Raw genomic sequence first — 26,585 nt, forward strand, 5'->3', positions numbered from 1 at the left:
CAGGCCTGCCAATGGGGGAGGGGCAGAGGGGGCAGTTGCCCTTGGGCCTGGTGATATAAAGGGGCCCAAAATTGTAGCCTCAGGCCCTGTGTGTGTGGTGGGAGGGCAGTGCTGCAGAGCCATGGTATGTGTGTGTTTCAGCCCTGCCCTTTCCACCTCAGGCCCTGCCCTTCAAGGAGCACAGAGTTGGAGCCCTAATCCCTGGCCAAGGGGCCTGGCGAGCGTGAGCTTGCCTGTTGTAAACCAGCTCACCAGTGTGTCAGTGTTGTGTCCACCCATGTCAGTATTCCCGTCCCTATTCCCAGGGAGGTGTTATTAACAACACACTCACTTGACATCTACCAGGTAAACCAGGCCCTGCCCAACAACCGCTCCTAAAACCTGTCTCAGGCAGGTGCTATTGCTGCCTGCACAACTCTTGTCCCCAGCCAGTTGTTTCACCTAGCAAGGATAGCAAGCCTCCTTCCAGGTCCATTCCCTGACCCCGTGAGAAGGAAAATGTATGTTGTTGAAACAAACAATGTGGAAGTGTGTATAGAGCTAACCAAATGTGACCTTGCATTGTGTGAGAGATAACCAGCCTGATCTAGCTTTTCTGCTGCAAGGATGAGACTAACACTCATGTAACTAAGTTTATCTATGCATATTGAGATTGGCTTATTGCTCACAGCCCCCCTATCATAACGCTGTTACTAGCTTATGTAATGTCTATTCCTTTTGATGTGCAATCATGGATATATAAGGTTGCTGCAGACATTTAAGTTTTGAAGTCTTCCTTTTGAAACTTCCCACAGCTGTGTCTTAAAAGTGTTTCTCTCCTTCCAACCCTCAGTCTGGATTTCTGTGACACCAGGTAGCCCTTCAGTGACCTGGCTCATGGCCTTTTCCCTCACCAGCTGCATGCCTAGGGAGGTGGTTTAACCCCTGCCTGGAACTGTGGACCTAGCGCACTCTGGAAATTGAGAGAAGTGGAGTTCACAGAGCACCCTGCCCAATTTGGAGCTCTCCCCACACTCAAACCTCAGGATGCTCCTCCCAAACCACTCAGACCTCGGCACGAGCCCTCTAATCCTCCTGACAGTGCTCATGTAACTGAGTGGGCCAGACTTCACTGCCCTTCTCCAGTGTCTAAAGAAACCCGCACTTCCACTGCAGCACTGGAGACCCAGAGTTTATCTGTTAGGAATTTCAGCCATGATGGCCCAGTGTTAGCCTCCCTATAGTCAAGTTCCAAAAGAAACTAAAATAATGAACTAAATAGCTTTATAAAATTTTATGAAGAAACAAATTCTAATTCTTACAACAGAACTACTTTACAATCCACAACTAATGTCTATAATGACACTAAACATAAGTAAAGAGAAAACTAAAAGTGAACTGTGAACAGTTCAGTCCACACAAACATAGTAGGAAAAGACTGAGAGGTTCCAAGAGCTGAGATTTGGTTCACCAAAGTCTGTTTGTGTCTCTGATATCAACTCTGCACCATGTGCGGAGCCTGAAGTCTCTCTCTCCCCCCCCCCCCTTGTTTGTAGGGAATCCTCAGCTGGAGTCCAGGCAGACTCTTCCTCTGCTATGGTCACTGCTAGGCAGGCCTTGCCTGCTCATGAAGTCTGACCCCAAACTATTGGACTCACCTGCAGAAGATTCTGGGTGGAGGCTAAATCTGCCCAGCAACAGTAACACTTAACTCACTCCTACCTCCCCCACAGGGGTCTTAAAGGGATAGCTCCCTATTAAGTGCATGGGTTACACTAGTACTTACAATGTGTGAGTGTAACCACCACCAAGGCGGATTTGAAGCTGGGACCTTGGGAGCTGACTGACTATAGGGAGCCTCTACCCTCTGAGCTAAAAGTCAGCTGGCTCCCAGCCCATGCTGTAGAGGTATCTTGAGCTTAACTGTTGCAGTGGTCTAGGTGTCACTTGCTGTACTCAGTAACCACTCTAGGGCTGTGTCTAGACTGCATCCTTTTCCGTAAAAGGGATGCAAATTAGACACATCACAATTGCAAATGAAGTGGGGATTTAAATCCCCCCCCCCCACTTCATTTGCATAAACATGGCTGACACTTTTTTCCAGCTCGGAGCTTTGCCAAAAAGCACGCCAGTCTAGACGCAGATCTTTTGGAAAATAAAGCCTTTTCCAAAAGATCCCTTATTCCTCTTAAAATAAGGATCACTCTGAACAAGCCATGGAAGACACAGCTACTTGATGCACATGTGAGGGGGAAAAAATCCTAATCACAGAATACCTTGTAGGACAGTGCCTCAGATATGGATTCAAAGGTGAATTGGGTGATAGCCACAGCTGCAGAGGAGGCCTGAAAATGGGGTAGAGACCTATAACCGAGTTTACAGAGTGTTGCTCTGCAGACAGCATACATACCAGACAGCAAGCACATGCTGTAGTGTGAGCCCAGTGAGCTGACCTAAACATTACTCTGCTGTGTATTTTCACACAGTGTAGATGTATCCTCAGTTTTGTTTTGTTTTCCCTCAGTGGTCCAGGGCCCCCTGATATGGGGACCCTGTGCAAATGTATACTGGCTAACCTGGGCCTGCATAGGGGCCATCCTACCAACAGGCACCCCTTTCTTCCAAACCCAGTTTGCCATAGCTGGGTGACAGTATCTGAGCTGCTGCTTAAACATATTGCTGCCCGTCACACCTTTCCCAGAGTCAGCTTTTCTCAGCAAGCTTTTTCCTCTCTTTCATGAGTAGCATTGAGTACTTCCGACTGCAAGCTTCAAGAAGCTCCTACCAACCATACTCCCCCCAGGACTGACACAAGTGAAGCAAACTACAGCCTTCCCCCTGGCATGTTTAAGAAGAAAAAACACGCTCTTTACTGGAAAAGAGGTATATCTGAAAAATCCACTTTGTGTGGCAGCTTATGAGTCACAGTTTCTACTGAAGAATCATGATAGGAGGAAACAGCCTATTTACGCTCTGCCTGTTGTAATGAAGTCACGTTCTTAGATTTGTCTGGAAACAGAGGCCTCCCCTCCTCTCTAAATGGGCATCTGTCACAGAATTCAATTCTCTTCTGTTTAGCCAAAAAGGAGCACCTCAATTATGTCTAAAGTGCCTGCTTAAATAAACGTAGCAGATCACGTGTGCGTCTTCTTGTCCGAATAAGACCAACCAAGAAGCCATTTGCAGACTTGAGTTATGTTCCAGTAAATAGGCCATTTCTCTTTTCCTCCCAGCTTACCTCACAGCCAATAAGGGGTGATAAGAGCGAATATTAAGAAAAATGTGCAGCAGATTTTTAATTTAGAAATGTACTCATGTTGATGTAGTCATTAGGCAGAACCTCATGTTCCATGGCCATGGGATCATTTTCAATAATTTTTTCAGTAATTACTTCCTGTTCTCTGTTCTCTTGCTGGCTGGAGATGTACTCCGAGTTTCTAGACCATCTAGGATTTAAAGGATTTTTTTGCCTCCTTTACCAAACAAACCATGCAGATGATCTCAATCAAGCCCTCACATATATGTAAGTCCACGGATGTAGGGGGTTTGTGTAAACCTGAGACTCAGCCTGTGGTTACTGAAGATATCCTTAACATTTGTGAACCTTTTGAGCATGCCTAGCCAAGTTATGATGTTACAGTAAAATGTCACAGTTCCCACATTTTCGTTTCCTTTGGAGCAACACCTGGTGAAGTGTATGTGGTTTTTACTCGGATGGCTTTGAGAGCCATAAGTGGTTCAAATCTCCATCTTACAGGGAGTGTCTTCACTGCAGAGTTAGCCTAGGCTGTTACTCAGGCACTGCCTCTTATCCCCTTCACATACCAATATAGAAACATCTCATGGGAGTTTAGTGGTGCTTTCAGTCCAGGCTGGATGGGTACAACTCATGGGTTAGAACCCAGCTTCCACTTTCGTTTGGGCTGGTACTCTGCCCACTTTGCAGTGTGGACATAGGTTAAGCCATGTGAATAGTTCTTAGTGTTCATAGAATGCTAAGGGCTGGAAGAGACCTCAGGAGGCTGTCGAGTCCAACCCTCTATCTAAAGCAGGACCAACCCCAACTCAATCATTCCAGCCAGGGCTTTGTCAAAGCAGGACTGAAAAACCTCTAGGAATGAAGATTCCACCCTCTTCCTAGGGAACCCATTCCAGTGATTCACCACCTTCCTAGTGAAACAGTTTTTCCTAATATCCAACCTAGACCTTCCCCCACTGCAACTTAAGACCATTGCTCCTTGTTCCCATAAGTGCACAGAAAGAGTAAATGATTCTTCCACAAGTCCCAGAGGCAGAATGAGGGTCTCTGCTTACTGTAGCACAGCGAGCCTGGGGATATGCCCCCAAAGATGTAATGACATACACAAGAGTATAGCACCTCTGTGGACACTAACTCAGGTAGGGCTTTGCAGGCTGGCTGCTCGCTGCTTTTGCAGGCACTGGCCACTGGGCTAACTCTCAAGTGAAACTCAGGGGAGTTGAAGCAACTCATTGGAATGACCCCTAATAAAATAGAGGCTCAAGTGGTTTCTTTTTGGTTCATGCATGATTACCAGCAGAGACTTGTAGGCTGAATCGTGCACTCCTACAGCCAGGGCCGGCTCGAGACATTCCTGCACCCCAGGCAGCAGGCCTGTAACACGTGTGGCTCTGCCCCTGGGTGCACTGCACATGCACGGCCCCAGCCCCCTGGCACACTGTGCACTTTGCAGCTGCAGTCAGGCACATGGCACCCCTTACAGCTGCCATCAGGCGCCCTGGGCAGCTGCCTGGCTAGCCCCCTCTCCCCCCACCTTAATCCAGCCTGCCTACAGCAAAACTCCCACAGAAATCTCAACTGGGGCTAGGAGCTGGTTCGGGGAGGTGGAGGGGGGGTTCCCTTCCATGGAAAAGGTAGTAGGATCCCACCCTCACTATGACTGACCTAAAGGTTCTGAGTGGAATCACTCTCTCTCCTCCCCCCCCCCCCCCCTCCAGTTCTCTGGCTCTACAATTCCATCCAGGCTGCAGCTGCTCCCAGGACTATGTGGGGATGGGAGGTTTCAGTGGAACAGAAAGATGCAGGCTTTGTCTGTTCTCTTTTCTAGGGATTTGCCATGGAGCTGAAGATGGGAAACATGCATCTCCTCGTAGCCTCAGTCCACCCTTCCCCTAGCACAAAACCTGAGCACCCAGAGATTCCTCTGCAAAGTCCACAGTGGGAGAAGAAATGCTGCCAAGTGCCTGAGAAACAGATGATTTCTGATTCTGCTTGCATAGCTGTGACAATTGAAATTTAGGGCACAATTTTGCTGATATCAACACAGATGTGTAACTTCACTCAGAGAACAGCAAGCAGTCCTGTGGCACCTTAGAGTAACAAGTATATTATAAGCTTCAGAGGGTAGCCAAGTTAGTTAGTTACAGGAAAAAAAAAGGGTCTGGTAGCACTTTATAGACTAACAAAACATGTAGATAGTCTCGTGAGCTTTCATGACAATGAGTTTGTGGGTAAAACCTCCTCCTGCTGAGTTTGTGGATCAGTAGCTGAAGTCACTAGGCGCTACTGCAAAGCAAGTGACAAAATGATCATTGGAGCTGTGCAGGAACTGGAATTTCCATTGTTGCAGAAAATTCTACAGTTATATTTGGCTTTCATTATGAATCAGAACAAAAACTTCATTTGGAATTCCCTGTCAAAACAAATTTTGAAAGCATTTCACTTTCATATCAAAATAGTTTGGTTTGATAAAAATCCAAATGTTTAAATCAAGTTTTATTTCAGCCTTTTTTCTTTTCTGTTTAAATATAATTATAGACAGAACATTTAAAAAATGGAAATAATCTGTTTTCAAATGAAAAAAGGTTACGTAACTGAAGTGGACATAACTTAGGTTGACTTACAGCAGTGTCTACACCGGGGTGGGCAATAATTTTTGAAGGGGGGGGCCACATCACAAATTTGAGTGACACATTACCAAGTCAGCTCCTGACTCAACCTCCATCACAGAATCCTACACCACGTAGGAAAAAAAAAAAAATGGATGAACTGCTAAGGAGGAGTTCAGAACAACCAACAGCAATAAAAATATAGGCTGTGTCTAGACTGGCCAGTTTTTCCAGAAAATCAGCCGCTTTTCCGGAAAAAACTTGCCAGCTGTCTATACTGGCCGCTTGAATTTCCGCAAAAGCACTGACTTCCTACTGTAAGAAATCAGTGCTTTTTGAGGAAATACTATGCTGCTCCCGTTTGTGCAAGAGGGCCAGTGTAGACAGCTGAGATTTGTTTTGCGCAAAAAAGCCCCGATTGCGAAAATGGCAATCGGGGCTTTTTTTGCTCAAAAGCATGTCTAGATTAGCCATGGACACTTTTCCCAAAAAAAGTGGCATGGATGTTTTTCCGCAAAAGCAATCTAGACACTCTTTTCCAAAAATGCTTTTAACGGAAAACTTTTCCATTAAAAGCATTTCCGGAAAATCATGCCAGTCTAGACGTAGCCATAGGGACACAACATATAGGGGCATAACTGAGTTTCACCTACCAAGGGACATAAAAGGCCGTTACAAAAGGTTCATCAAATACTTTAGGAGCAACAGAAAGATGAAGGAAAGAGTAGATCCTCTACTGTGGGTGGAAGGAGCACTAATAACTGTTGAGATGTTAAAATATATAGATGGTATCATGAGCTTTTGCGGGCATTTGTTACCAGACTATTTGTTGTTCTTTAAGTTTATCCTGTACAGACTAATTCGGCTACCCTTCTGAAGCTTTAGTTTTCTTCAGTCTTTGTTAAAAAGTTAATGGTGACCTGATAACAATGGAGAAGGAACACAAGACAATACAGAGAGAAAAAAAGGAAAAAAAAAGGATAGAGATGTAGATACAATAGATGTATTCAAGTCAGCAGGGCCTGATGGAGTTCATCCTAAGGTACTTACGGAACTAGCTTAGGAATTTCATAATCAATAGCAATTCTCTTCAAAACTTGTGGAGACTGGGTGAAGAGCCAAAGGACTAGAGAAAGCAAGCACATTGCCTATCTTTAAGAAGGGGCACTAAGGGGACCTAGAGAATTACAGACCATCCAGCCTAACTTCAGTACATCTAAAGACACTGGAACAAAGTATTGATATGTAAGCCCTTGGAGGACAATAGGCTTATCAAAGGAAAAAAAAAAAAAAAAAAAAAAAAAAAAAAAAGACAGAAAGGATCTGCCAAGAAAAACAATCATTCCAAACCACTCCTGGCACAATGCATAAGGCAGAGGCAGGAGACCTGATCTAGCTTTTAGAAAGGCTTTTGAAATAGTCCCTCACCGCTTAGTTATCAATAAGCTCAAGCAATTTTTTAATTTTCATAAATGAACCTGGCAAGCCCAGAGGTGCAGTGCTATGAAGTGCCAAGCTTAGAAGTGCTCAGCTCTGGCAAGCCCCAGCACAAAGTAAGCACAGGAGTCCCTACTTTGCTTATGAGGGTATCATGTGGGAATGTGGTCTAAATGAAATTACCATAAGGTGGGTGCACTAGTGGTTGCAAAACCATCCAAAAAGAGTCGTTATGAATGGTTCCCTCTCAAACTGGAAAGATTTGTCCCCACAAGGGTCAGTCCTGGATCTGATAATGCTCAATATTTCCATTAATGACTTGGGTAATGCAGTGGAAAGTGTGCTTATAGAAATTCACAGATGACACCACACGATGAGGAGTTGCAAGCAATGTGGAGGTCAGAATCAGAACTCAAAATTGACCTTGAAAACCTGGAGATTTGGTCTGAGTAAACAAGAAGAATTAAAGACCAAAAAAAAGTTAAATGCACAAATGCAAAATGAGGAACAACTGGCTGGGTGGTAGTACAGCCACAAAGGTTCTAAAGATTATAGTGGTCACAGATTGAATAGGAGTCAAAATTGTTATGCAGTGTTAAAAAGCTAACATCAGCCAGTGTGTATGAATATGTGTTATATGTAGGACAGGGAGGGAATTGTCTGGCTCCACTTGGCCCTGGTGAGGCCTCAGTTGGAGTATTGTCTCCAGTTCTGAGGGCCACATTTTGGGAAAGATGTGGACAAATTGGAGAGAGTCTAGAGGAGAGCAACAAAAATACTAAAAGGTTTAGAAAACCTGACCCAGGAGGAAAGGTTAAAAGTTGCTCGTGTTTAGTCTTGTGGGGAGGGGCGGGGGAGAGACCTAACAGGTCCTCAAATACACTAAAGGCCCCTTATAAAGATGGTGATCCATTGTTCTTCATGTCCAGTGAAGACAGGGCATTGAGTAATAGGCTCATTCTGGAGCAAGGGAGATTTAGGTTAGATATGAAGAAAAACTTGTTAACATTAGTGATTGTTAAAGCTCTGGAATACGCTTCCTGAGGGAGGCTGGTAGAATCCCCACTATGGCAGGAGCAATGGGGCAGTAAATGTGTGGGGAAGGTGATACAAAACAGCCTGCAGCTGGGGGAGGTTCCTAGGGGTGCATCTGATCGGCCCCAGCTGCTCTTTGTAGGACAAGAGGAGCGAGTCCAGCACTGGCCAGGGTGTGCCCAGGCCTACCATCACCCATGATAAATTCTCTCGGCAGTAGGTGTTGCTGAAGTGGAGTATATGACTGCTCTTGTGGCCTCTCAGTCAGAAAGTCATTTTTCTGCAGGGAACATGAATTCTGCATGTGCACAATATCACAGGTGAGAGTCAAATTATTCTACATTTGTCTGTAGAGTGAGGGTATATTTATGCTGCAAAGAAAAACCTAGTCTCAGGGCTCAAAATAGCACAATATACATTTTTTAGAGCTGGAGGTCAGCAACAGTGACCCCTCCCCCCTCACCAGATTAAACATCCCAAGCAGGGATATCGATGCTGCTAATTTCAGCTCTTTTGCCCACACCTGAGGCAACTGAGCCAGGCTTTGAGACTGGATGCTGCTGATTCTTCTTTCCAGTGCAGACATACCCTGCATAGCTATAACTCTGAGCACGAGAGCAGGTCAGTTGAGAGAAACTGCCAGCATCCAATGTACAGTCAAAGCAGTCAGGCCATTTTTGCCAGCATTCTCTCTATATCCAGACAGCTCTTTGGACATCTTAGGATTAAAATTAGCATCATCAGCATGTCTTGACATCATAGAAACAATTAGGTCAGGATCTTTTAATCAAGACCGAAGGGTTGGCTGTATACCGAGGGCATTAATTTCAATATAAGCAAGATAAAAAGCAACTTAATTTCTATTGTTTCAGTTCCTGGAAGCTGTGTGGTTAATCATTCATTTCAATACAGCTAATTTTAAGCAAAAACAAAAACCTCTTGAAAAAGATTTCACATGAGCATGGGAAATGTTTGATCTAAGATACAGAAGGGTTTTTTGGGAGGGTGACTTGCAGTATGGTTGCAGTCTCTCAGAAAGGAGAGGTTTGATATTTTAAATTCTTTTTTGCAACAAGGAGCTAACATTTGCCCTCCCCTTATCCTGATCATTCATCAACTATGCCTGTAAGCCCTTCCGCACAGGCCCTCTCTTTTAATATATATTTGTACCCTGGCTAGCACAGATTTCTGCTTTGAGGTGTTATTAGATTAGAAGCAGTGATAGAAAGAATAAAATCCTCCCCCAGATCAGTGACTCCCTTGACCCCCAGAGAGGAAGAGGGAAAGATGACAGGGAAGCCATAGTTAAGGCATAATGAGTGCTTTGGGACTTAGCCACTGTTATGAGACCAGTTATCATACCAGCATGCTGAGATGCAGAATATACTTCTAATCCATGAGATGTATAAGCACAGTGTCTTCCTCACATTCAAAACCCGTACACACATCTCTGCTGTCTTAAGACCCGTATGAAAAAAAGCTGAATAGAAAAGGAGGGAGGGAAGTAAAGCAAGGCAAATTTGGCCATGCTACCTCTCCATTTTCCTTTCAGGGTCTCACATTCATTAAGCGCCTTCCAAAAGAACATACATATATTCTGGGCTCAGTTTGAAAAATGGAATCCAAGGTCCATGGATGAGGCTGGGTGCTGGAAGAAGAAAGAATCTTCAAGGCCCCCCAAGTCACCACTCTAGATGGAGCCTCTTAGGGTAGTGACAACTCTGCAACTCTTCTAACAGGTGTCATTAGCAGTAGTCAGAGCCAGGATCAAACGCCATCATTTAAAATAAATCAGCATCCCCCCTAGTTACCCAAATTGTTAGATTTGTCTCATGCATGCACTGAGAAAGTGGGGAGGGGTGCCAGATTAAATTATCCTCCTTCTGTGGCTACATCTAGACTGAAGAGTTTTTGGGCAAAAATGGCTATTTTTGCACAAAAACTCAGAGCATCCACACCTCAAACACGTTTTTGCACAAATAAATCAAGAGAATGGAGGTTTTTTGCGCAAGAGTTATTCCTCTTTCTATGAGGAATAACTCCTTTTCACACAAGAGCTTTTGCGCAAAAAGGTGTGTGTGGACAGAGAACTGCCTCTTTTTGCATGAAAAACCCCTATAGAAAAAATTACAGGTGCCCGGGTGGCCATTCAGTGAATCAGTGCTTTCTTTCGAGAAAGCATCCATGCAGTATGGATGCTCTCTTGCACAAAAGCGCATCACTTTTCTGATGCACTTTTGCAGTGTGGATGCTCTCTCGTGCAAGGCGATTTTGCGGAAGTTCTCTTCCGCAAAAAGCTTCTTGTGCAAGAAATCTGTAGCATAGACGTAGCCTGTAAATTATTCAATTGCCGTTCCATGTGGACAGGGATGATACTGGTCTCTGCAAATGGGTATAGACTGGGAGGAGCCCTGGCTTTGCCCCAAACATACTCATCAGTGCCTGATAAGTTTTGTGTATATCACTTTTGACTGTGAAGCAGGGGAAGGAACAAAGTCTGTGAGTAGGTGAATCTATACTGGACCCCATATTCATGATGTAACAGTCTGGCTGTGTCTAGATTGCATCCCTTTTCTGGAAAAGGGATGCAAATTAGACAAATTGCAATTGCAAATGAAGCAGGGATTTAAATCCCCCCTGCTTCATTAGCATAAAAATGGCTGCCGCTTTTTTCCAGCTCAGAGCTTTGCCAGAAAAAAGCACCAGTCTAGACACAGATCTTTTGGAAAATAAAGCCTTTTCCAAAAGATCTCTTCTCTCATTTTAAGATCCCTTATCCCTCTTAAAATGAGGGATAAGGGATCTTTCGGAAAAGGTTTTATTTTCCAAAAGATCCACATCTAGACTGGCGCTTTTTTCCCAGCAAAGCTCTGAGCTGGAAAAAAGCGGCAGCCATGTTTATGCAAATGAAGCAGGGGAATTTAAATCCCCACTTCATTTGCAATTGCGATGTGTCTAATTTGCATCCCTTTTACGGAAAAGGGATTCAGTCTAGACACAGCCCCTCTGTCTTGTCTTAAGGTAGCGCCTCATTCACTTTCATCAGATGATGCTTTCCCTGCAGTTCAAGGAGGCAGTCCGCCATGTTGCAGAAAGCCAGAATTAACACTGGCTTTACCTGGGACTCCCACTGGCCCCTTCAGAAGAGGGGCTATGGACTCGGGGCATATGCAGACTGAGCCAGCCTATAGCTCAGGCACAACAAAAGAGCTACTCTTGTCACTACTTCTGCACTGTGGACTTGGCTTTCTAGTAGTGCCAAACTGACAGCCTTCACCAATGGGAAGGATGGTCCAGGAGTCAGGGCACTTGTCTGGAGCCTAGGAGACTGTAGCCTGTTGCGGTGCCCTCTGAGGACTGAAGGGGCTCCTCTCAGGGTCAAAGGGTGGAGACTCACACCCAATGCAAGCACCTGAGCAGTCAGTAGCCCGGCTCTGCTCCCAGATAGGGGCTGCAACAGTCAAGTAATCCAAGCAAACAGTCCATAGCCCTGCCCTAACACCAGGCAGGGACTGCAATAAGCAAATAGTTTATTTACAGAGAGTGGGTAGCCCAACCTTAGCACAAAGCAGGGGCTGCAAAAGTTAGCAGTCAGGATCCCAGCCCTAGGGCAGGGGAAGGGCTTCTCCCAGGACACCAACCAGGTCACAGTCAATACACCCAGGTAAATGGTCAGACTCCTTACTCAGGAAAGGTTCCAGTCCTTCACCTGTGGCTGCATGCTGCCAGAGGGGAGACCGCCACCCAATCAAGGGGGGGCACGCATGGGCCCTCCCTTCACCACCACACCAGGGCCCTAAGAGCAGCTGGGGGGGCGGGGGGAGGATCAGCTGCCAGGTCAGTTGGAATCCAGGCCAAAACTCACTGACCTGTCTCACCAGTGTCAGTGGGGGATCCACTCTGCAACCCACTGGGCCCTGGCCAGACCAAGGTCGGCTACCCCTGGGCCTGTTCCAATTCTCTCCTCCGTCCCGGGTACCTGGTTCCCTGGGAAGTCTTCTGGGCAGCCAGGAGCAGGGTCTTCTGGCCACCACAGCAGGCCTGCATGGTAGTCCTCCCAAAGAGGGCCAGGGGGCCCAGGCAAGTTGTTCACCTGCATAGGCCCTGGCTCTGTCTCCTCCGTCAGCCAGGACGGGGAGGCTTTTGGCTTCTCAGCAGTCAGGGGGAGAGAGGTCTCTAGCCCCCTTGCTAGCTGGGGAGAGAGTGCCTCTGGCTCTGTCCCTCTCCCCCCCCCCCCTGCAGGAAGTCCTTTTATATCCCTAGACCCACCCCCTGACTTCCTCCTGGATGAGTTCTCCAGGTGAGCCCAATCTGGCTCAGGGAGGGGCACTTCCTCCTCAGGATCAGTGGGTGGCCATTCCCACCCACTACAGAGACCTACCACTCTGCCAAACTAATTTCCTGTGTGACCTTGGGAAAAGTCACCCAGATTCTCTGTGTATCAACTCCCCACCTGAGACCCAGGGAAAGGGAAGATAAATTCACGAAGACACTGAGAAGAGGGCACAGGGGAACAGTTAAGAGCCTGAGATTGTTGTGCACATTGTTCACCGAGTAAGCAAACAGGCATCCTATAAGAATGGGTATGGGGACAAAGCAGTTTCATTTCAGGGTTGGGGAGGAGATGTGAGGATCTGCTGCCTCCAAACCTTTATCTCCCCTGCCCTTCTGCTGTCATCTGAATTCAGGGCCCAGCCATTAGAATGGATGGTCCGCATGGTGAGCTAGGTTCCTTAAAACAATTGCAACTTACATTGTTTCCTTTTTAGCTGCTTAAACTTTTAGACCAAGTCACCCTGAAACGATGTTTGTGAAACAGGAAAATGTGGTATCAAGATGATCAGCACAAGGTAAGCACTAGTGCTTTTTCCTGCGAATTGACTGTGAAAGATGACAAGGAAACCACAGGTCACTGCTGCGAATGCAATGGCACAGGACCAGTAACCAGGTTTTATTTGCAGGGCAGATGTTTGATACATTTGAATAAGATTCAAAGATGAAAAATAGGTTCAAACCTTCCTAGACACGTCTCGGCACTGTCATGCACAGAATCTTCTTTTATGTACAGTGTTGCTATGTACATTTCACCTTGATCCACAAATGACGCCTCCCAGGCAAACTTCTACAAGACTATGATTCATACTTTTGAGGCATTACAAACTGCTATTCCCCAGGGGATGATCTAGACTGCTGAACAGCTATGTCCCCTCAATTCTCCAATCTGGCTTCCTTTTCCACAATTTCACTGTAACAGCAACCAGTCCTGGTCTGCCCACCTCCAGCCTCTAGCATACAAGTCTCACCCAGCTGTATTTTAGGAGTGCTCTAGCTGGCCACTATGAGTTTTGTGGCAGAGCTATACCAGCAAATTCCTACTCCCAGACTAGAGTTGCCAACTGTCCTGCCCAGATGCCATTTGTGGCAATAGCAACCCTACCCCAGGCTTGTCCTGCAAAGGCAGTGCCCTCCTGGCCTCCCAGCACGGTCAGCATAGCAAAAGACATGCACAAACCCTATTATCTCACATGGAAGTTCCCAAACACTTAAGTCCAAACACTGGTTTAGCTAAACCAAGCTTTTTAATGCCAGAAAGATTTCAAATGATGCACAGTAAAGAGGCTTAGAAGTCACAATTTGGTTACAAGAAAATAAAAAAAAGACAGAACATCGAATACCTAACTTCACGAGTTCAAAGCAAGGGTCTCGTCCACCGTGTGGTGGAGCTGTCTCACTGGCTGGATGCCTTTCCTCCAGGACCTCTCCCCATTCCAATGCTCCTTTCCTCATCTACCAGGGGTAATAGATGTCTTGTGCAGAAAGAAAAGAGAGAGAGAGACTTTGCATCCTCTTACCTTTTGCAGCTCTTTTCCTTTTTGAACATCAGTTCTGGAGACTGTCTGTATGCACAGGAACCCTCAGATGACCGTTTGCAGAGATACAAATTGCTCACTCTCACCTTTCCTCCTGCTAGTGAACGGATGCTTCACCAAGCAGCAGTTCCTTTGATTTTGTTGACACCTGGAATCAATTTTGTTGACACCGAGGAATCAATTCGTCTTTTGTCACTCAGGAACTGTCTTGTTTCTGCTTTTCTGAACCTGGGACACATCTCAACAGTGTCATGCACATTTCACCTTGATTGGCAAATGACGCCTCTGAAGGTAAACTTCTACAAGACTATGAGACACTTGGTATGAAGGGGCAAACGTAAGGGTCCAGCTTGTCATGCACCCTGTGATTATGTATGAGGCCAAACCAGAAGGTGATGGGATTGAGAACAATGGCTTGCGGGCTGCTAGTAGAAACAGACATGGAAATGTAACACCTCTTGTCTCCAAAATTAGAGATGGGACCCATTGGCAGAGCTGGCAAGGGAAGATTGCACTGCTGCTGCCTTTCCCCTATATTCAATGAGGAGGTGCATGGCAGGCTGGCTTGTCTGATGAAAGTGCAGCCACCACCAGCCAAACCCCAGAAAACATCCCCCTGAAGCCTCTGTGCCTCCTCCCCCCCAGTGCCCCTTTTCCCTCTCACTACAACCTGCTATTGTCTTCCACATGTTTTAGAGCCTGTTCCTTTCCACCTACACCTTCCCAGGTCACAGCCATCAATCTTCTTCGTTCCCATTCCTGCCCACTGCACCATCGCTTTATCTCAGCAGCTGAGACAGTGGCCTGACATGCATTCCTTGAGCACTGCAGTCCTGGCATCAAACCAATACTGGGGCCTTCAGCAAATGGATACTGAGCCACTAACTTAAAATGCTCACTCTTCATCTCTGCAGGAATGAAGGCCTGGATTCACAAGAGCTCCTGGAAAGTCACTGTCACAAGGCTGCTGCTGGGCACCCAGGTGTCCATCTCCACCAGCGAGCCACAAGCTGAGGTGAAGTCATAAGTGTTCAGCCGCCCAAGTCAAGTGTGGGCCCTGAGCCAATAGACCTGTTCAGCAACCACCCAATTCTGAAAAAAACCAAACCAACAGAGGAAGGAGCAGCAGCTCCCTGATAGCCTTTAGATTAGGAGTTAGGGCCCTGGGATGAGAGACAACCCTCAGTTGAAGTCCCTTTCTGATTGAGGAAGAGAAGGGAGGTGAATAGGGATTTGCCACCTCTCAACTGTGTGCTATAATCACTGGGCTAGTCACCCCCTGTGTACTAATGAATAAAGTGGAACAAGGGAGCCCCGCATAAGAATGCACTATAGCTGTGGGGAGAGTGCTAGTTCAGAGGGAACAGATCCCTGTTCATCTCTTTTCTTCTTAGAGAGGGGACTTGAAGTGGTGTCACTCCTGATACGAAGGAGAAACTAATGTGAGAATCTCCCCACTTTGTGTCAGCTGCCAATTTTATTAGCACAGTCCCATTTTTTTGTGCCAAGGTCATGAAAGAAAATGTTAAATAAGATTAATCCCAAGATCAATCCTAGAGGAATACCACTACTACTATGCTTCCTCCAACAAGACAATTCACCTTTCAGCATGACCTGTGGTAGTCTCTTTAGTCAGTTTCTTTCCCACCTATGGCTCTTGTATTAATCCCCATCTTCTCCAATTTCACTAATAATTTCCCATGTGGAACTGTATCAAATGGTTTACTGAAGTCCAGATTAGATCTACAGTTCATCCTTGGTCTAGAAATTACTCTTCCACCAATTTGCAGATCACATGGGGCTGAGAGGGGAACCCAGATGCCTAGAGTAAGGCAGAAGCACACATACCCAGAGGCTGAAACCGATACCTATGGAGCTTTTATGGCAAAAACTTGGGTGATGTGAATTTATAGGCCTACAAATGTAGGCAGCAGCTGAGTAGAAGCTTTGTGGATCAAATTGGTGACTAAAAACAGGATTTAGGCCCTTCAGTCTAGGTGAATCTAGGCCAGGGGTGAGGAACTTTTGGGGGTTGGGGGCCACTGACCCACAGAAAAATCAGCGGGGGACCACACAAGTCAGAAGCAAAAACAACCCCAAACAAACAAGAAAAAAACCAATCCCCCGCCCCAAGCCTAAAACCCTCACTGACATGGCCACATTCCGCTCACATGCTCCCCTGGAAGGGGCCCAGCCTAGTAAATTTTGTATGCTCCAGCCCTGCACCAATGCCAGGGCAGAGGGAGCCCTGAGCCTCAGAACATAAGAGCGGCCATACTGGGTCACACCAAAGGTCAATCCAGCCCAATATCCTGTCTTCCGATAGTGGCCAGTGCCAGGTGCCCCAGAGGGAGTGAATCGAACAGGTAATGATCAAGCAATCTCTCTCCTGCCACCCATCTCCCCTCTGACAAACAGAGGATAGGGACACCATTCCTTACCCATCCTGGCTAATAGCCATTAATGGGCTTAAAAAAGAACTAGATAAATTCATGGAGGTTAAGCCCTGTTGTAGTACTGGCCTTCACAACCTCCTCAGGCAAGGAGTTCCACAGGCTGACTGTGTGAAGAACTTCCTTTTATTTGTTTTAAACCTGCTGCCCATTAATTTCATTTGGTGACCCCTACGTCTTATATTATGGGAACAAGTAAATAACTTTTCCTTATTCACTTTCTCCACACCACTCATGATTTTATAGATCTCTATCATATCACCTCTTAGTTGTCTCTTTTCCAAGCTGAAAAGTCCCAGTCTCTTTAATCTCTCCTTATAGGGGACCCATTCCAAACCCCTAATCATTTTAGTTGATTCCTTCTCTGAACCTTTTCTAATGCCAGTATATCTTTTTTGAGATAAGACGACCACATCTGTGTGCAGTATTCAAGATGTGGGCATACCATGGATTTATATAAAAGCAATAAGGTATTTTCCATCTTATTCTCTATCACTTTTTTAATGATTCCTAACATCCTGTTTGCTTTTTTGATTGCTGTTGCACACTGCGTGGACATCTTCAGAGAACTATCCACGATGACTCCAAGATCTTTCCTGGTTAGTTCTAGCTAAATTATCCCATATCATATTGTATGTATAGTTGAGGTTATTTTTTCCAATGTGCATTACTTTACATTTATCCACATTAAATTTCATTTTCCATTTTGTTGCCCAATCACTTAGTTTGGTGAGATCTTTTTGAAGTTCTTCACAGTCTGCTTTGGTCTTAACTATCTTGAGCAGTTTAGTATCATCTGCAAACTTTGCACCTCCCTGTTTACCCCTTTCTCCAGATCATTTATGAATAAGTTGAATAGGATTGGTCCTAGGACTGACCCTTGGGGAACACCTCTAGTTACCTCTCTCCATTCTGAGAATTTACCATTTATTCCTACCCTTTGCTTCCTGTCTTTTAACCAGTTCTCAATCCATGAAAGGATCTTCCTTCTTATCCCATGGCAACTTAATTTATGTAAGAGCCTTTGGTGAGGGACCTTGTCAAAGGCATTCTGGAAATCTAAAGTACACTACAGGCAGTCCCCGGGTTACGTACAAGATAGGGACTGTAGGTTTGTTCTTAAGTTGAATTTGTACGTAAGTCGGAACTGGTACATATTGTAGGGGAAACTCTAGCCAAACATTTCTCCAGAGCTCAGTTTTATTCTCCCACACCTCACTTCCCTCAGTCCTTTATTCTCAAGCTGAGGTGTCTGCTGAGAAAAGCCGCTCCGCGTCTGCCTGGTCTGCTGGGGGGGGGGGGGGGGGGGGGGCGCTAGCTTTGCATCTCCCTGGTCTGCTGGGGGAAAGCAGCTAGTGCGGGGTTGCCTCACCCCGTTTGTAAGTAGGGATCCGATGTAAGTCGGATCCATGTAACCCGGGGACTGCCTGTATATCTACTGGATCCCCTTGTCCACATGTTTGTTGACCTCTTCAAAGAACTCTAATAGATTAGTAAGACATGATTTCCCTTTAGTCACCATGTTGACTTTTGCCTAACAAATTATGTTCTTCTATGTGTCTGACAATTGTATTCTTTACTATTGTTTCAACTAATTTGCCTGGTACTGACGTTAGACTTACTGGTCTGTAATTGCCGGGATCGCCTCTAGAGCCCTTTTTACATATTGGCGTTACATTAGCTATCTTCCAGTCATTTGGGTACAGAAGCTGATTTAAAGGAAAGGTTACAAACCATAGTTAATGGTTCCGCAATTTCACATTTGTCTTTTCAGAACTCTTGAGCGAATGCCATCTGGTCCCAGTGACTTGTTACTGTTAAGTTTATCAATTAATTCCAAACCTCCTCTAATGACACTTCAAACTGTGATAGTTCCTCAGATTTGTCACCTACAAAGGCGATGGGTCAGGTCTGGGAATCTCCCTAACATCCTCAGCCATGAAGACTGAAGCAAAGAATTCATTTAGTTTTTCCACAATGACTTTATCGTCTTTAAGTGCTCCTTTTGTATCTCGATCATCCCGGGGACCCACTGGTTGTTTAGCAGGCTTCCTGCTTCTGATGTACTTAAAAACCATTTTGTTACTACCTTTTGAGTTTTTGGCTAGCCATTCTTCAAACTCCTTTTTGGCTTTTCTTAATACATTTTTACACTTAATTTGGCAGTGTGGCAGGCCCCACCCACCTGGGTCCCCAACACCCTTGTAAGACAGTTTACAACTGGCCCTTTAAGCCCTTTAAGCAGGGCTAAGGCCCGCTGGCCTGAGTCCACACAGTAGTTTATAACTGGGCCTTTAAGCAAGGCCAAGTCCACAAAGCAGTTTATCATTGTAGCAGGGATGCACCCCAGGTAGGGGGACCCAGGCCCACCCTACTCCACCAGGTCCCAGCCCAGGGCCCTGTGAGCAACCAGGTACCGGGTCACTCCCTCAGCAGGGCCATCCAGCTGAAACACGCCAAGGTTCTCAGGCCAGGAGGGGCGGCTCTGGCTCCTGCTCTGGGCCACTTCCTACCTGGACCCCCGGGCTTTCTTCCCCTGGACTTGCCCAGCTAGCTGCAATCTCCAGGCCAGCGTCCTTTCGGCCGGCAGTTTCCGGGTGGCACCAACTCGCCTCCACCTTCCTTCCGGCCTCTCCTGGAGTCCCTGGCAACCGCTGAGGGCAAGCTCCCTTCTCCAGTCCTTCTCCTTCAGCTGTCTCCCCAGACTGAGTCCTGGCCCAGGCTTTTATAGCCCTGCTGCAGCCTGGGCATGCTCGGTAGGGCTGTGGGGGAGGGGCCTCTGCAGCCAGGTAACCCTGGCTGGGCCCTGCAGGTTCAGTGCGGGGCTGCCTCACCCTGTCACAGGTAGTATTTATGCTCTTTTCTATTTTCCTCACTAGAATTTGACTTCCACTTTTTAAAAGATGCCTTTTTATCTCTCAATGCTTCTTTTATGTGGTTGTTAAGCCATGGTGGCTCTTTTTTAGTTCTTTTACTGTGTTTTTTTGGGGGGTATACATTTAAGTTGGGCCTCTTTTATGGTGTCTTTGAAAAGTATCCATGCAGCTTGCAGGGATTTTACTTTAGTCACTGTAGCTTTTTAACCAACCTACTCATTTTTGCATAGTTCCCCTTTCTGAAATTAAATGCCTCAGTGTTGGGCTGCTGAGGTGTTCTTCTCACCACAGGTATGTTACATTTTATTATATTATGGTCACTATTTCCAAGTGGTCCTGTTATTACATTTTACCTCTTGGACCAGATTCTGCACTCCACTCAGGACTAAATTGAGAATTGCCTCTCCCCTTGTGGGTTCCTGTACCAGCTGCTCCAAGAAGCAGTTGTTTACGATATAGAGAAATTTGATCTCTGCATTTCGTCCTGAGGTGACATGTACCCAGTGAGTATGGGGATAATTGAAATTCCCCATTATTATACAGTTCTTTATTTTGATATTTTTATTTTGATAGCCTCTCTAATCTCCCTTAGCATTTCATAGTCACTATCGCTGTCCTGGTCAGGTCAGGTCACTATCCTGGTCAGGTGTTCAAGGGCTTGAGGTTCCCCACCCCTGATCTAGGCCTAAAATATACAATCATCAACCAAGTAACAGGTAACTAAAGCTGCTCTGACTTTGCTTTTGTGCAGCAATCACTGTTACCACACTCGGCCATAGGGCACCCATCCCAGCAATCAGCAGGCCTTGTTACAGAACGGAGATGCACAGAGCTGCATGGTAATTTCTGCCAGGGCAGATTCATTTCTGGCTCTTCCCCGTTTGACTTGTTGTCTGTTCCGGGCTTGAATCACTGCCCACACTGGAAACATGGAAACCAAGCTCCAGATCATTCTTGAAATCTCCCAAGATTGCCCCCAATCCCTGCAGTCCAACTAGATCCCCATGCATCCAACAGAGCCTATGCAGATTTTCCTGGGAGCAAGTCCTCCCATGTCCAGTACAAGGTGCTGCTGGATACAAAAGCAGTCAAGGTGCTTCCATACCTCCTTTCTTGCTCTCTGCTCCTTTGGCTGGACTTGTGCTAGCCAGGGGAAGATAGCTAGAGAGGGTCAAGGAGAAATGGTGTAAATGAGAAGAGAGGCTAAAGGGGAAGAGGATTGTTGTTGGATAGAATGGGGTCAGGTGCTAAAGAAGTGGTCAAGACTGAAGAGTGAGACAAAGTTGGAGGCTGAACTGAATGGAGACAGTGTTTGGCTGTGTAAATGGGACAGGATCCCCAACTAATCCAAATACACCCAGGTTTTCATCTATTCAGAAATCCACCCTTGTCAACCTGCTGCAGGATGCTTCTTCCAGCAATGCCCAGCTCTCTCACAACCAGCAGCAACACTACAAAATTCACCGGAGAAAGCTCTCCCACTCAGCAACCCCTCTCCTAATGTCTTCTCATATCTTCTTATGACATTCTCATGTCTTATCATGGGTCCTGTGGAAGAAAACATTGTCCTCACTCTGGTTTGTAAGCAACAAGTAGCCAGAGGCAGTTTTATTATGAGCTGCAACAAGGGAAAAATTGCTTTGGACAGGGAGGGGGGAGGAGTCCCTCCCCCCCAGGCATATCTTCGAATACAAGCAATTATGAAGCAGTTTATATACTGTCCAATAGATATAATAATAACAATTAGTCTCCTTCCCATTACAAACACCAATGGCTAACAGTTATTTTAGTTCCACCCAGATGCTCCTTATCTCAAGGTCCCTGCCAGAGTCAGCATTCTATCCTTATCTCCATGTGGAGGTGAGAGGCAAAGGCAGCATCTAATTACGGATCTCATGTTGTCAGGCCACAGACTTAGCCTGACTCTTGCTCTCTTGCTAACAAGACCAAGATAGCTGCACACAAATTCCCTTATTCCCTTTTCCTGCCTCCACAGTCCCCCCTTTGTGCTTACAGCACAACTACCTTTCTAAACCTTTATTTTCGTTAAACATTACATAATTAGTACAAACATAAAAGCTATTTCTATTACTACATCTTTTACAACAACAATCAAATATGGAAGCTTTAATAAGCAAAAGCAATATAATCATTAATATCCCCAATATAATTCTATGATGGGGCTGTTCTATAATTTTAATAACATAACACAACATATCATAATTAGTACACCAGAGAGAATGTGCTATGGATTAAATGGATATTCAGAGATTTCTTTGAATCTCTGGTAAGAGTGAAAGCAGATTTTGGAATCGGTCGGGTACTAAGGTAATCCAATTAAAGGATATTTGAAACTTAAGGATTAATTGCATCTAAAAACCAATTAGGGAGGGCAAGTACATACTGATGGTACCCATCCATAAGTACAGAGTCCAGATCAGAGGGAGAAACCCAAACCACTCCCACAAGTTTCTCCTTGGCAATATACAATACTTCACTTCTTTCACCAAGGTCAGTTCTTAATGTCCTTTTGTAGTCAGAAATCTTTGGGCTTTGGCGGTGTCAGAGGAGTGGACTTTTCCTCTTTTTTTTCTTGAAACAGTTGTGGTTCAGCATCATGCAGGGGAGAGGTTACCAGCACATCACCCTGTAATATTTTGGTTCTTCTGGTGACCAGCAGGTAGGAAAGCAGGTCCAGAAGGAGAGAGAGGCTTATCAGCAGTCGGGATCATTTCAAGATGGAGGGATCTTTTTGCAGTGAGAAGCATTGGCTAACTCAGTCCTTGGCACTTCCCAGAGGTGTTGGTGGTTAGCAAAACTTGGTAAAGGTCTTTCTAGAGCCGTCTTTCGCTGATGGACATAAGAGTCTCTATTCTTTGAGCTAAAAGCCAGCTGGCTCCTTTGGAACCAAGCTTATTTCCTAGGAATAAAACAAACCATAAAAACAATCCAGCACGGTTGTTTGGTACTGGCCTTATCAAAGTGAGGCCCTTTTGGAATGTAGTGGCCAGGGGAACCAGGGTCCCAGTAACTGCTGTACTATATGCTTCCCTGGGCTGGCCTAATGATTTGAGTTGTCAGTTCTCAGCAAGATACCATGGACTGCCTCAGTTTACTCCTATAGTTCCTTTCTCTTGACTTTGGGGTTCTCCTTAACCCACCAGGTTAAATACAATAGTTTCAGGGTTTTTTTTTAATTTACCTTGGAAGTGCCGGTACAGCACCAGCATTATTATAAATGTTAAAATCAAAACTCCCCACATAATTTGGCAAACACTATTCAAATCCAGGGCCAGTAAACCCTCCTCTAGGTACTTACTTCTGCTGTGCCACTCAGGATCTCATGTTAGGTTACTTATCACTGCCGAAGTGCGATAGAGCCACATTCCATCAATGGTCAGGATCGCCTGGTGAGGGGCTGTTTTGCATACAGATGGATATGTAGAGGAGCAGGACCTTCCATTTAGTTCAGTGGAGCGGTCTATCTGGGTAGTCAAACACCAGTAGGTACCGTTTATTTGGACCAGCTCGATGTTCATTTGTTTTTCTGTGACAACCACATCAAACCTAGGCAGATTCGTCATGATGTTAGATGCGCAGGTACATAAAATGTCCTTATCAAAGTGGGTACAACAATCCCTGGGTATAGGGAGGCTCCCACTGTGGGGATAACATATTAATGTATTGAAAATGATTCCCCCAAATGGAAGTGACTCCCCATAATTTGTTCCCCACAACTTAGTGTTTAGATTTATTATTAATTCTTATTATTATTATTAGTTAAGATTGTTAAATGTTTAGATTTATTATTATTATTGCCCCTTTAGAATATAATGTATTAGGTAATGTAACTTAGAACTGTTAAAAATATAATCCTAACTGTTAAGAATATAATCCTATGTAGCCAGAAACAACCCCCCCCCCCCCCCTGCGCTCCAGGGCATACTCAAGCTTGTGCAAGGGGCTGCTTGAAATTGACATTGCAGAGATACATTGTAACAATGCATTGTCAAGCCACTAACTCTGCTATGGGAGCCAAGCCCTGTAATTGACTAAGGCCATTGTTACTTAATTGAGGCCTGTTCTCTTTAAAACATTGTAACTTTATTCAGCACTCAGAGAATGTTTTAAGCAATACCACCCAGAAACTTTCTGTAACTACAACTCTGATATATGTAAAGTTATTATTACCAGAAACTTTTTGTAACTACAACTCTGATATATGTAAAGTTATTATTATACAAAAACATTGTATGGGAAACATTAAGGAATGTATGTAAGAGAGAGAGAGTGCTTGGATGATGAGTGAATGGTTCTGAGAGGTGCCAGCCTGAGAATACAGCAACAAAGGGCTGAAGAAGGCGTCAGGTGCCAGTGCAACCAAAAGGTGTCAAGTGGAGAAACTGGAGGTCCACCCGATGAGATCACTGATGAGCACCTGGCAGCCACCCTGGAAACATCAGCATGATACAGCAATTTCCATAGACTGGCATAGGAAGAAATTCCTATAAGAACTGGACTAAAAAACTATGGAATCAGAGTCCAAGGTTCTGCTGCCAGCCTACCAGGAGCTTCAGATGTGCACCTGATCAGGACTTCGCTCCCCACTACCATCACTTGTGTACAGAATACCTGGCCAGTATTCTGTCACAAGCAACTTCCAGGCTGGTAACTATACACAGAACTTGAATGAATGGATGTATGAATGAATGGTTATATATATATATATATATATATATATATATATATACACACACAAGTGTATAAGGGTTAAGTAGTGATAGGAATAAGTAGTTAAACAACGTCGTTTGCTTCTATCTTTTCTTTATTTTTTATTATTATCTTTACAATAAATGTGGCTTTTTGCCTTATCCCCCTCATAAGATCCTGCTTGCTTTTATTTGGTACAACATTTTGGTGGAGAATGCGAAAGGGGGAATATTGGTAAAAAGCCTCAGGTATTGTGAACATTAGTGTGCACACAGCTGACTCTACAAAGAGCAGTTCTATTTTTTTTTTCTTTTTTTTTCTTTTTATTTTGGTTAACCAAAGCCTGCTGACCTCCAGAGGGTAGAGGCTTCACAAAAGAGCTCATAGTAAAAAGAAGCTACAATTATTGAAATAATTTAGGCTGTAAATAGAAGCTATGGTTATTCATTGAAATAATCTAGGCTGTGTAAGAAGCTACGATTATTCATTGGAATAATCTAGGCTGTGTAACTATAAGCTACAATTATTGAAATAATTTAGGCTGTAAATAGAAGCTACGACTATTATTGGAATAATCTAGGCTGTGTAAGAAGCTACGATTATTCATTGGAATAATCTAGGCTGTGTAACTAGAAGCTACAATTATTAAAATAATTTAGGCTGTAAAAAGAAGCTACGATTATTAATTAATAGTCTAGGCTGTGTCACTCGCTGCAAGGGTTCAGGGGTGATAAAGGAAACTACACAAGTATTAAAGATGTTTAAGAAAAGTCCAGGGAAAGCAGTCTCAGAGGGAGGAATAGAGTTTGAAGGAGCTCAAACCTCACCTTTTATAAAGAAATAACACCCTTTAAACAAATCCTTCAAAGATATGGGCACAAGTCCTTGGACTGAACAAGCCCTTAAAGATGTTTGTAATATTTTGGATCTAGAGGATAGATTGGCACAGTATATCCTCATGTACAAACCTTCTAATGCTGCCAAAGGAGATACAGCAGCAATTTGGCTATTATGGGAGGCATGTAATAACAGTTACCTCCACTTAGCTACCTGCAAAGAAGAAAAAAAAATCTCTCTCTGCAGGAAAAGCTAAACCCAAAAGAAAAAGGGAAAAGAAAACACAGATTCAGTTTGGCTCTTATAAAACCTGTAATAAGGTGTTCCTCAAATTAACTAATTATAAAAATTCAAATAGGAAACTGCAAAATGTAAAAGCCTCTGCTGCAAAAGCAAAAAGTTGGAAATGTCTGTCCCTCAGTAAAGTGCTACATTGTCCTGCATTTTGCCTCAGTATCCAGACACAGTTAGATTCCCTTAAGGATGGGTACTGAGAGTTAAAGTAGCACTTTCAAAGTTTTCAGGGATATGCTTAAGGAAAAGAACCAGGAGGTGTGGGGTTTAGTGAACAAGGCCACCCTCCTTGCTAACCTGGTAATGGGACAAAGCCTGTGTCCATGGAAAAGGGCCATTCAGCAAGAAAAACAGGATCAGGCCCAAACAAGCAGGCAGGCAAAAGATAGATTAAAGGCCTTGTGGTAAAACTGGGAAAAAGCAGTAAGTACAGGTACTGTAACAATACTTACAAGAAGTAATATCTGAAGCAAGACCAGTTTTCATTTTAAGAAATAAGAAAGTGTTTTAAGAAAGGAGAAAAAAAAAACCAGAAGTTAACTCTACAGAGTATGGAAGGAAATTGAGCAGTTGTGAAAATGCTAAAATGTTAAAGGAAAAGACTTCTTGGTTTCTTTGCAGCCATTCTGAAGGAAAAAGGGGCCCTTTTCCAAAAGAGTGTCTGTAAATAATCCAGGCAAATTTCACTAAAGAACTTCCAAGAGGGTTCTATTAGGAACTTAACTACCCCCAAATAAATAAAAGTGAATGTAATCTTTGTACAGGAATGTAAAAATAGTATTAAAAATATTCAGAGAATATATGCATGTATCTGTGTGTAAATATAGTGTAAATAGCAGGTGAAGTTTTTAAGATCCAGAACTCCTGTTTTGTAGGTTAGTAAACTGTTTTGTATGCTTAAAATAAATTGGTTTGTTAAAACTCAGTGAGCATAAAAGAAATAGTTACACCCAATGCAAAAATTAATATGGCTATATAACATTATAAACAAAGAATGCACATTTTCCTGTAACATGCAATGTATATTGTAGAAGGAGGTAAAAACTGCAAACAAATTAAAATCCTGGGAGGGCTCCAGGAGCCACAACAGGATGTAATTTCCTTTTCAGGTTGCTGTAAGAGAGAGCAGGACTTAAAGTAAAAACTCAAAACTGTAAATCTCTGGCAAAAGTTATTGTGTCCCTTTTTAAAACAAAGCTACAAACAGCTTTTAATCTAAAAGCAAG

The 26,585-nt window shown here is 44.5% G+C and overlaps 1 long non-coding RNA gene across 1 annotated transcript in view; it reads right to left on the reverse strand.

Moving 5' to 3' along the window:
- The window catches only part of LOC142830211 (uncharacterized), a 30,504-nt gene extending 11,196 nt beyond the window's left edge, over positions 1 to 19,308 (reverse strand). Inside the window, exon 1 of the long non-coding RNA XR_012905255.1 lies at positions 19,156 to 19,308. This is a non-coding gene — a long non-coding RNA (uncharacterized LOC142830211). The remainder of the gene's footprint in view (positions 1 to 19,155) is intronic.
- Between the last annotated feature and the right edge of the window lie 7,277 nt (positions 19,309 to 26,585).

Source organism: Pelodiscus sinensis, chromosome 7 (assembly GCF_049634645.1).
Source record: "Pelodiscus sinensis isolate JC-2024 chromosome 7, ASM4963464v1, whole genome shotgun sequence".
Classification (NCBI taxonomy): Eukaryota; Metazoa; Chordata; order Testudines; family Trionychidae; genus Pelodiscus; species Pelodiscus sinensis.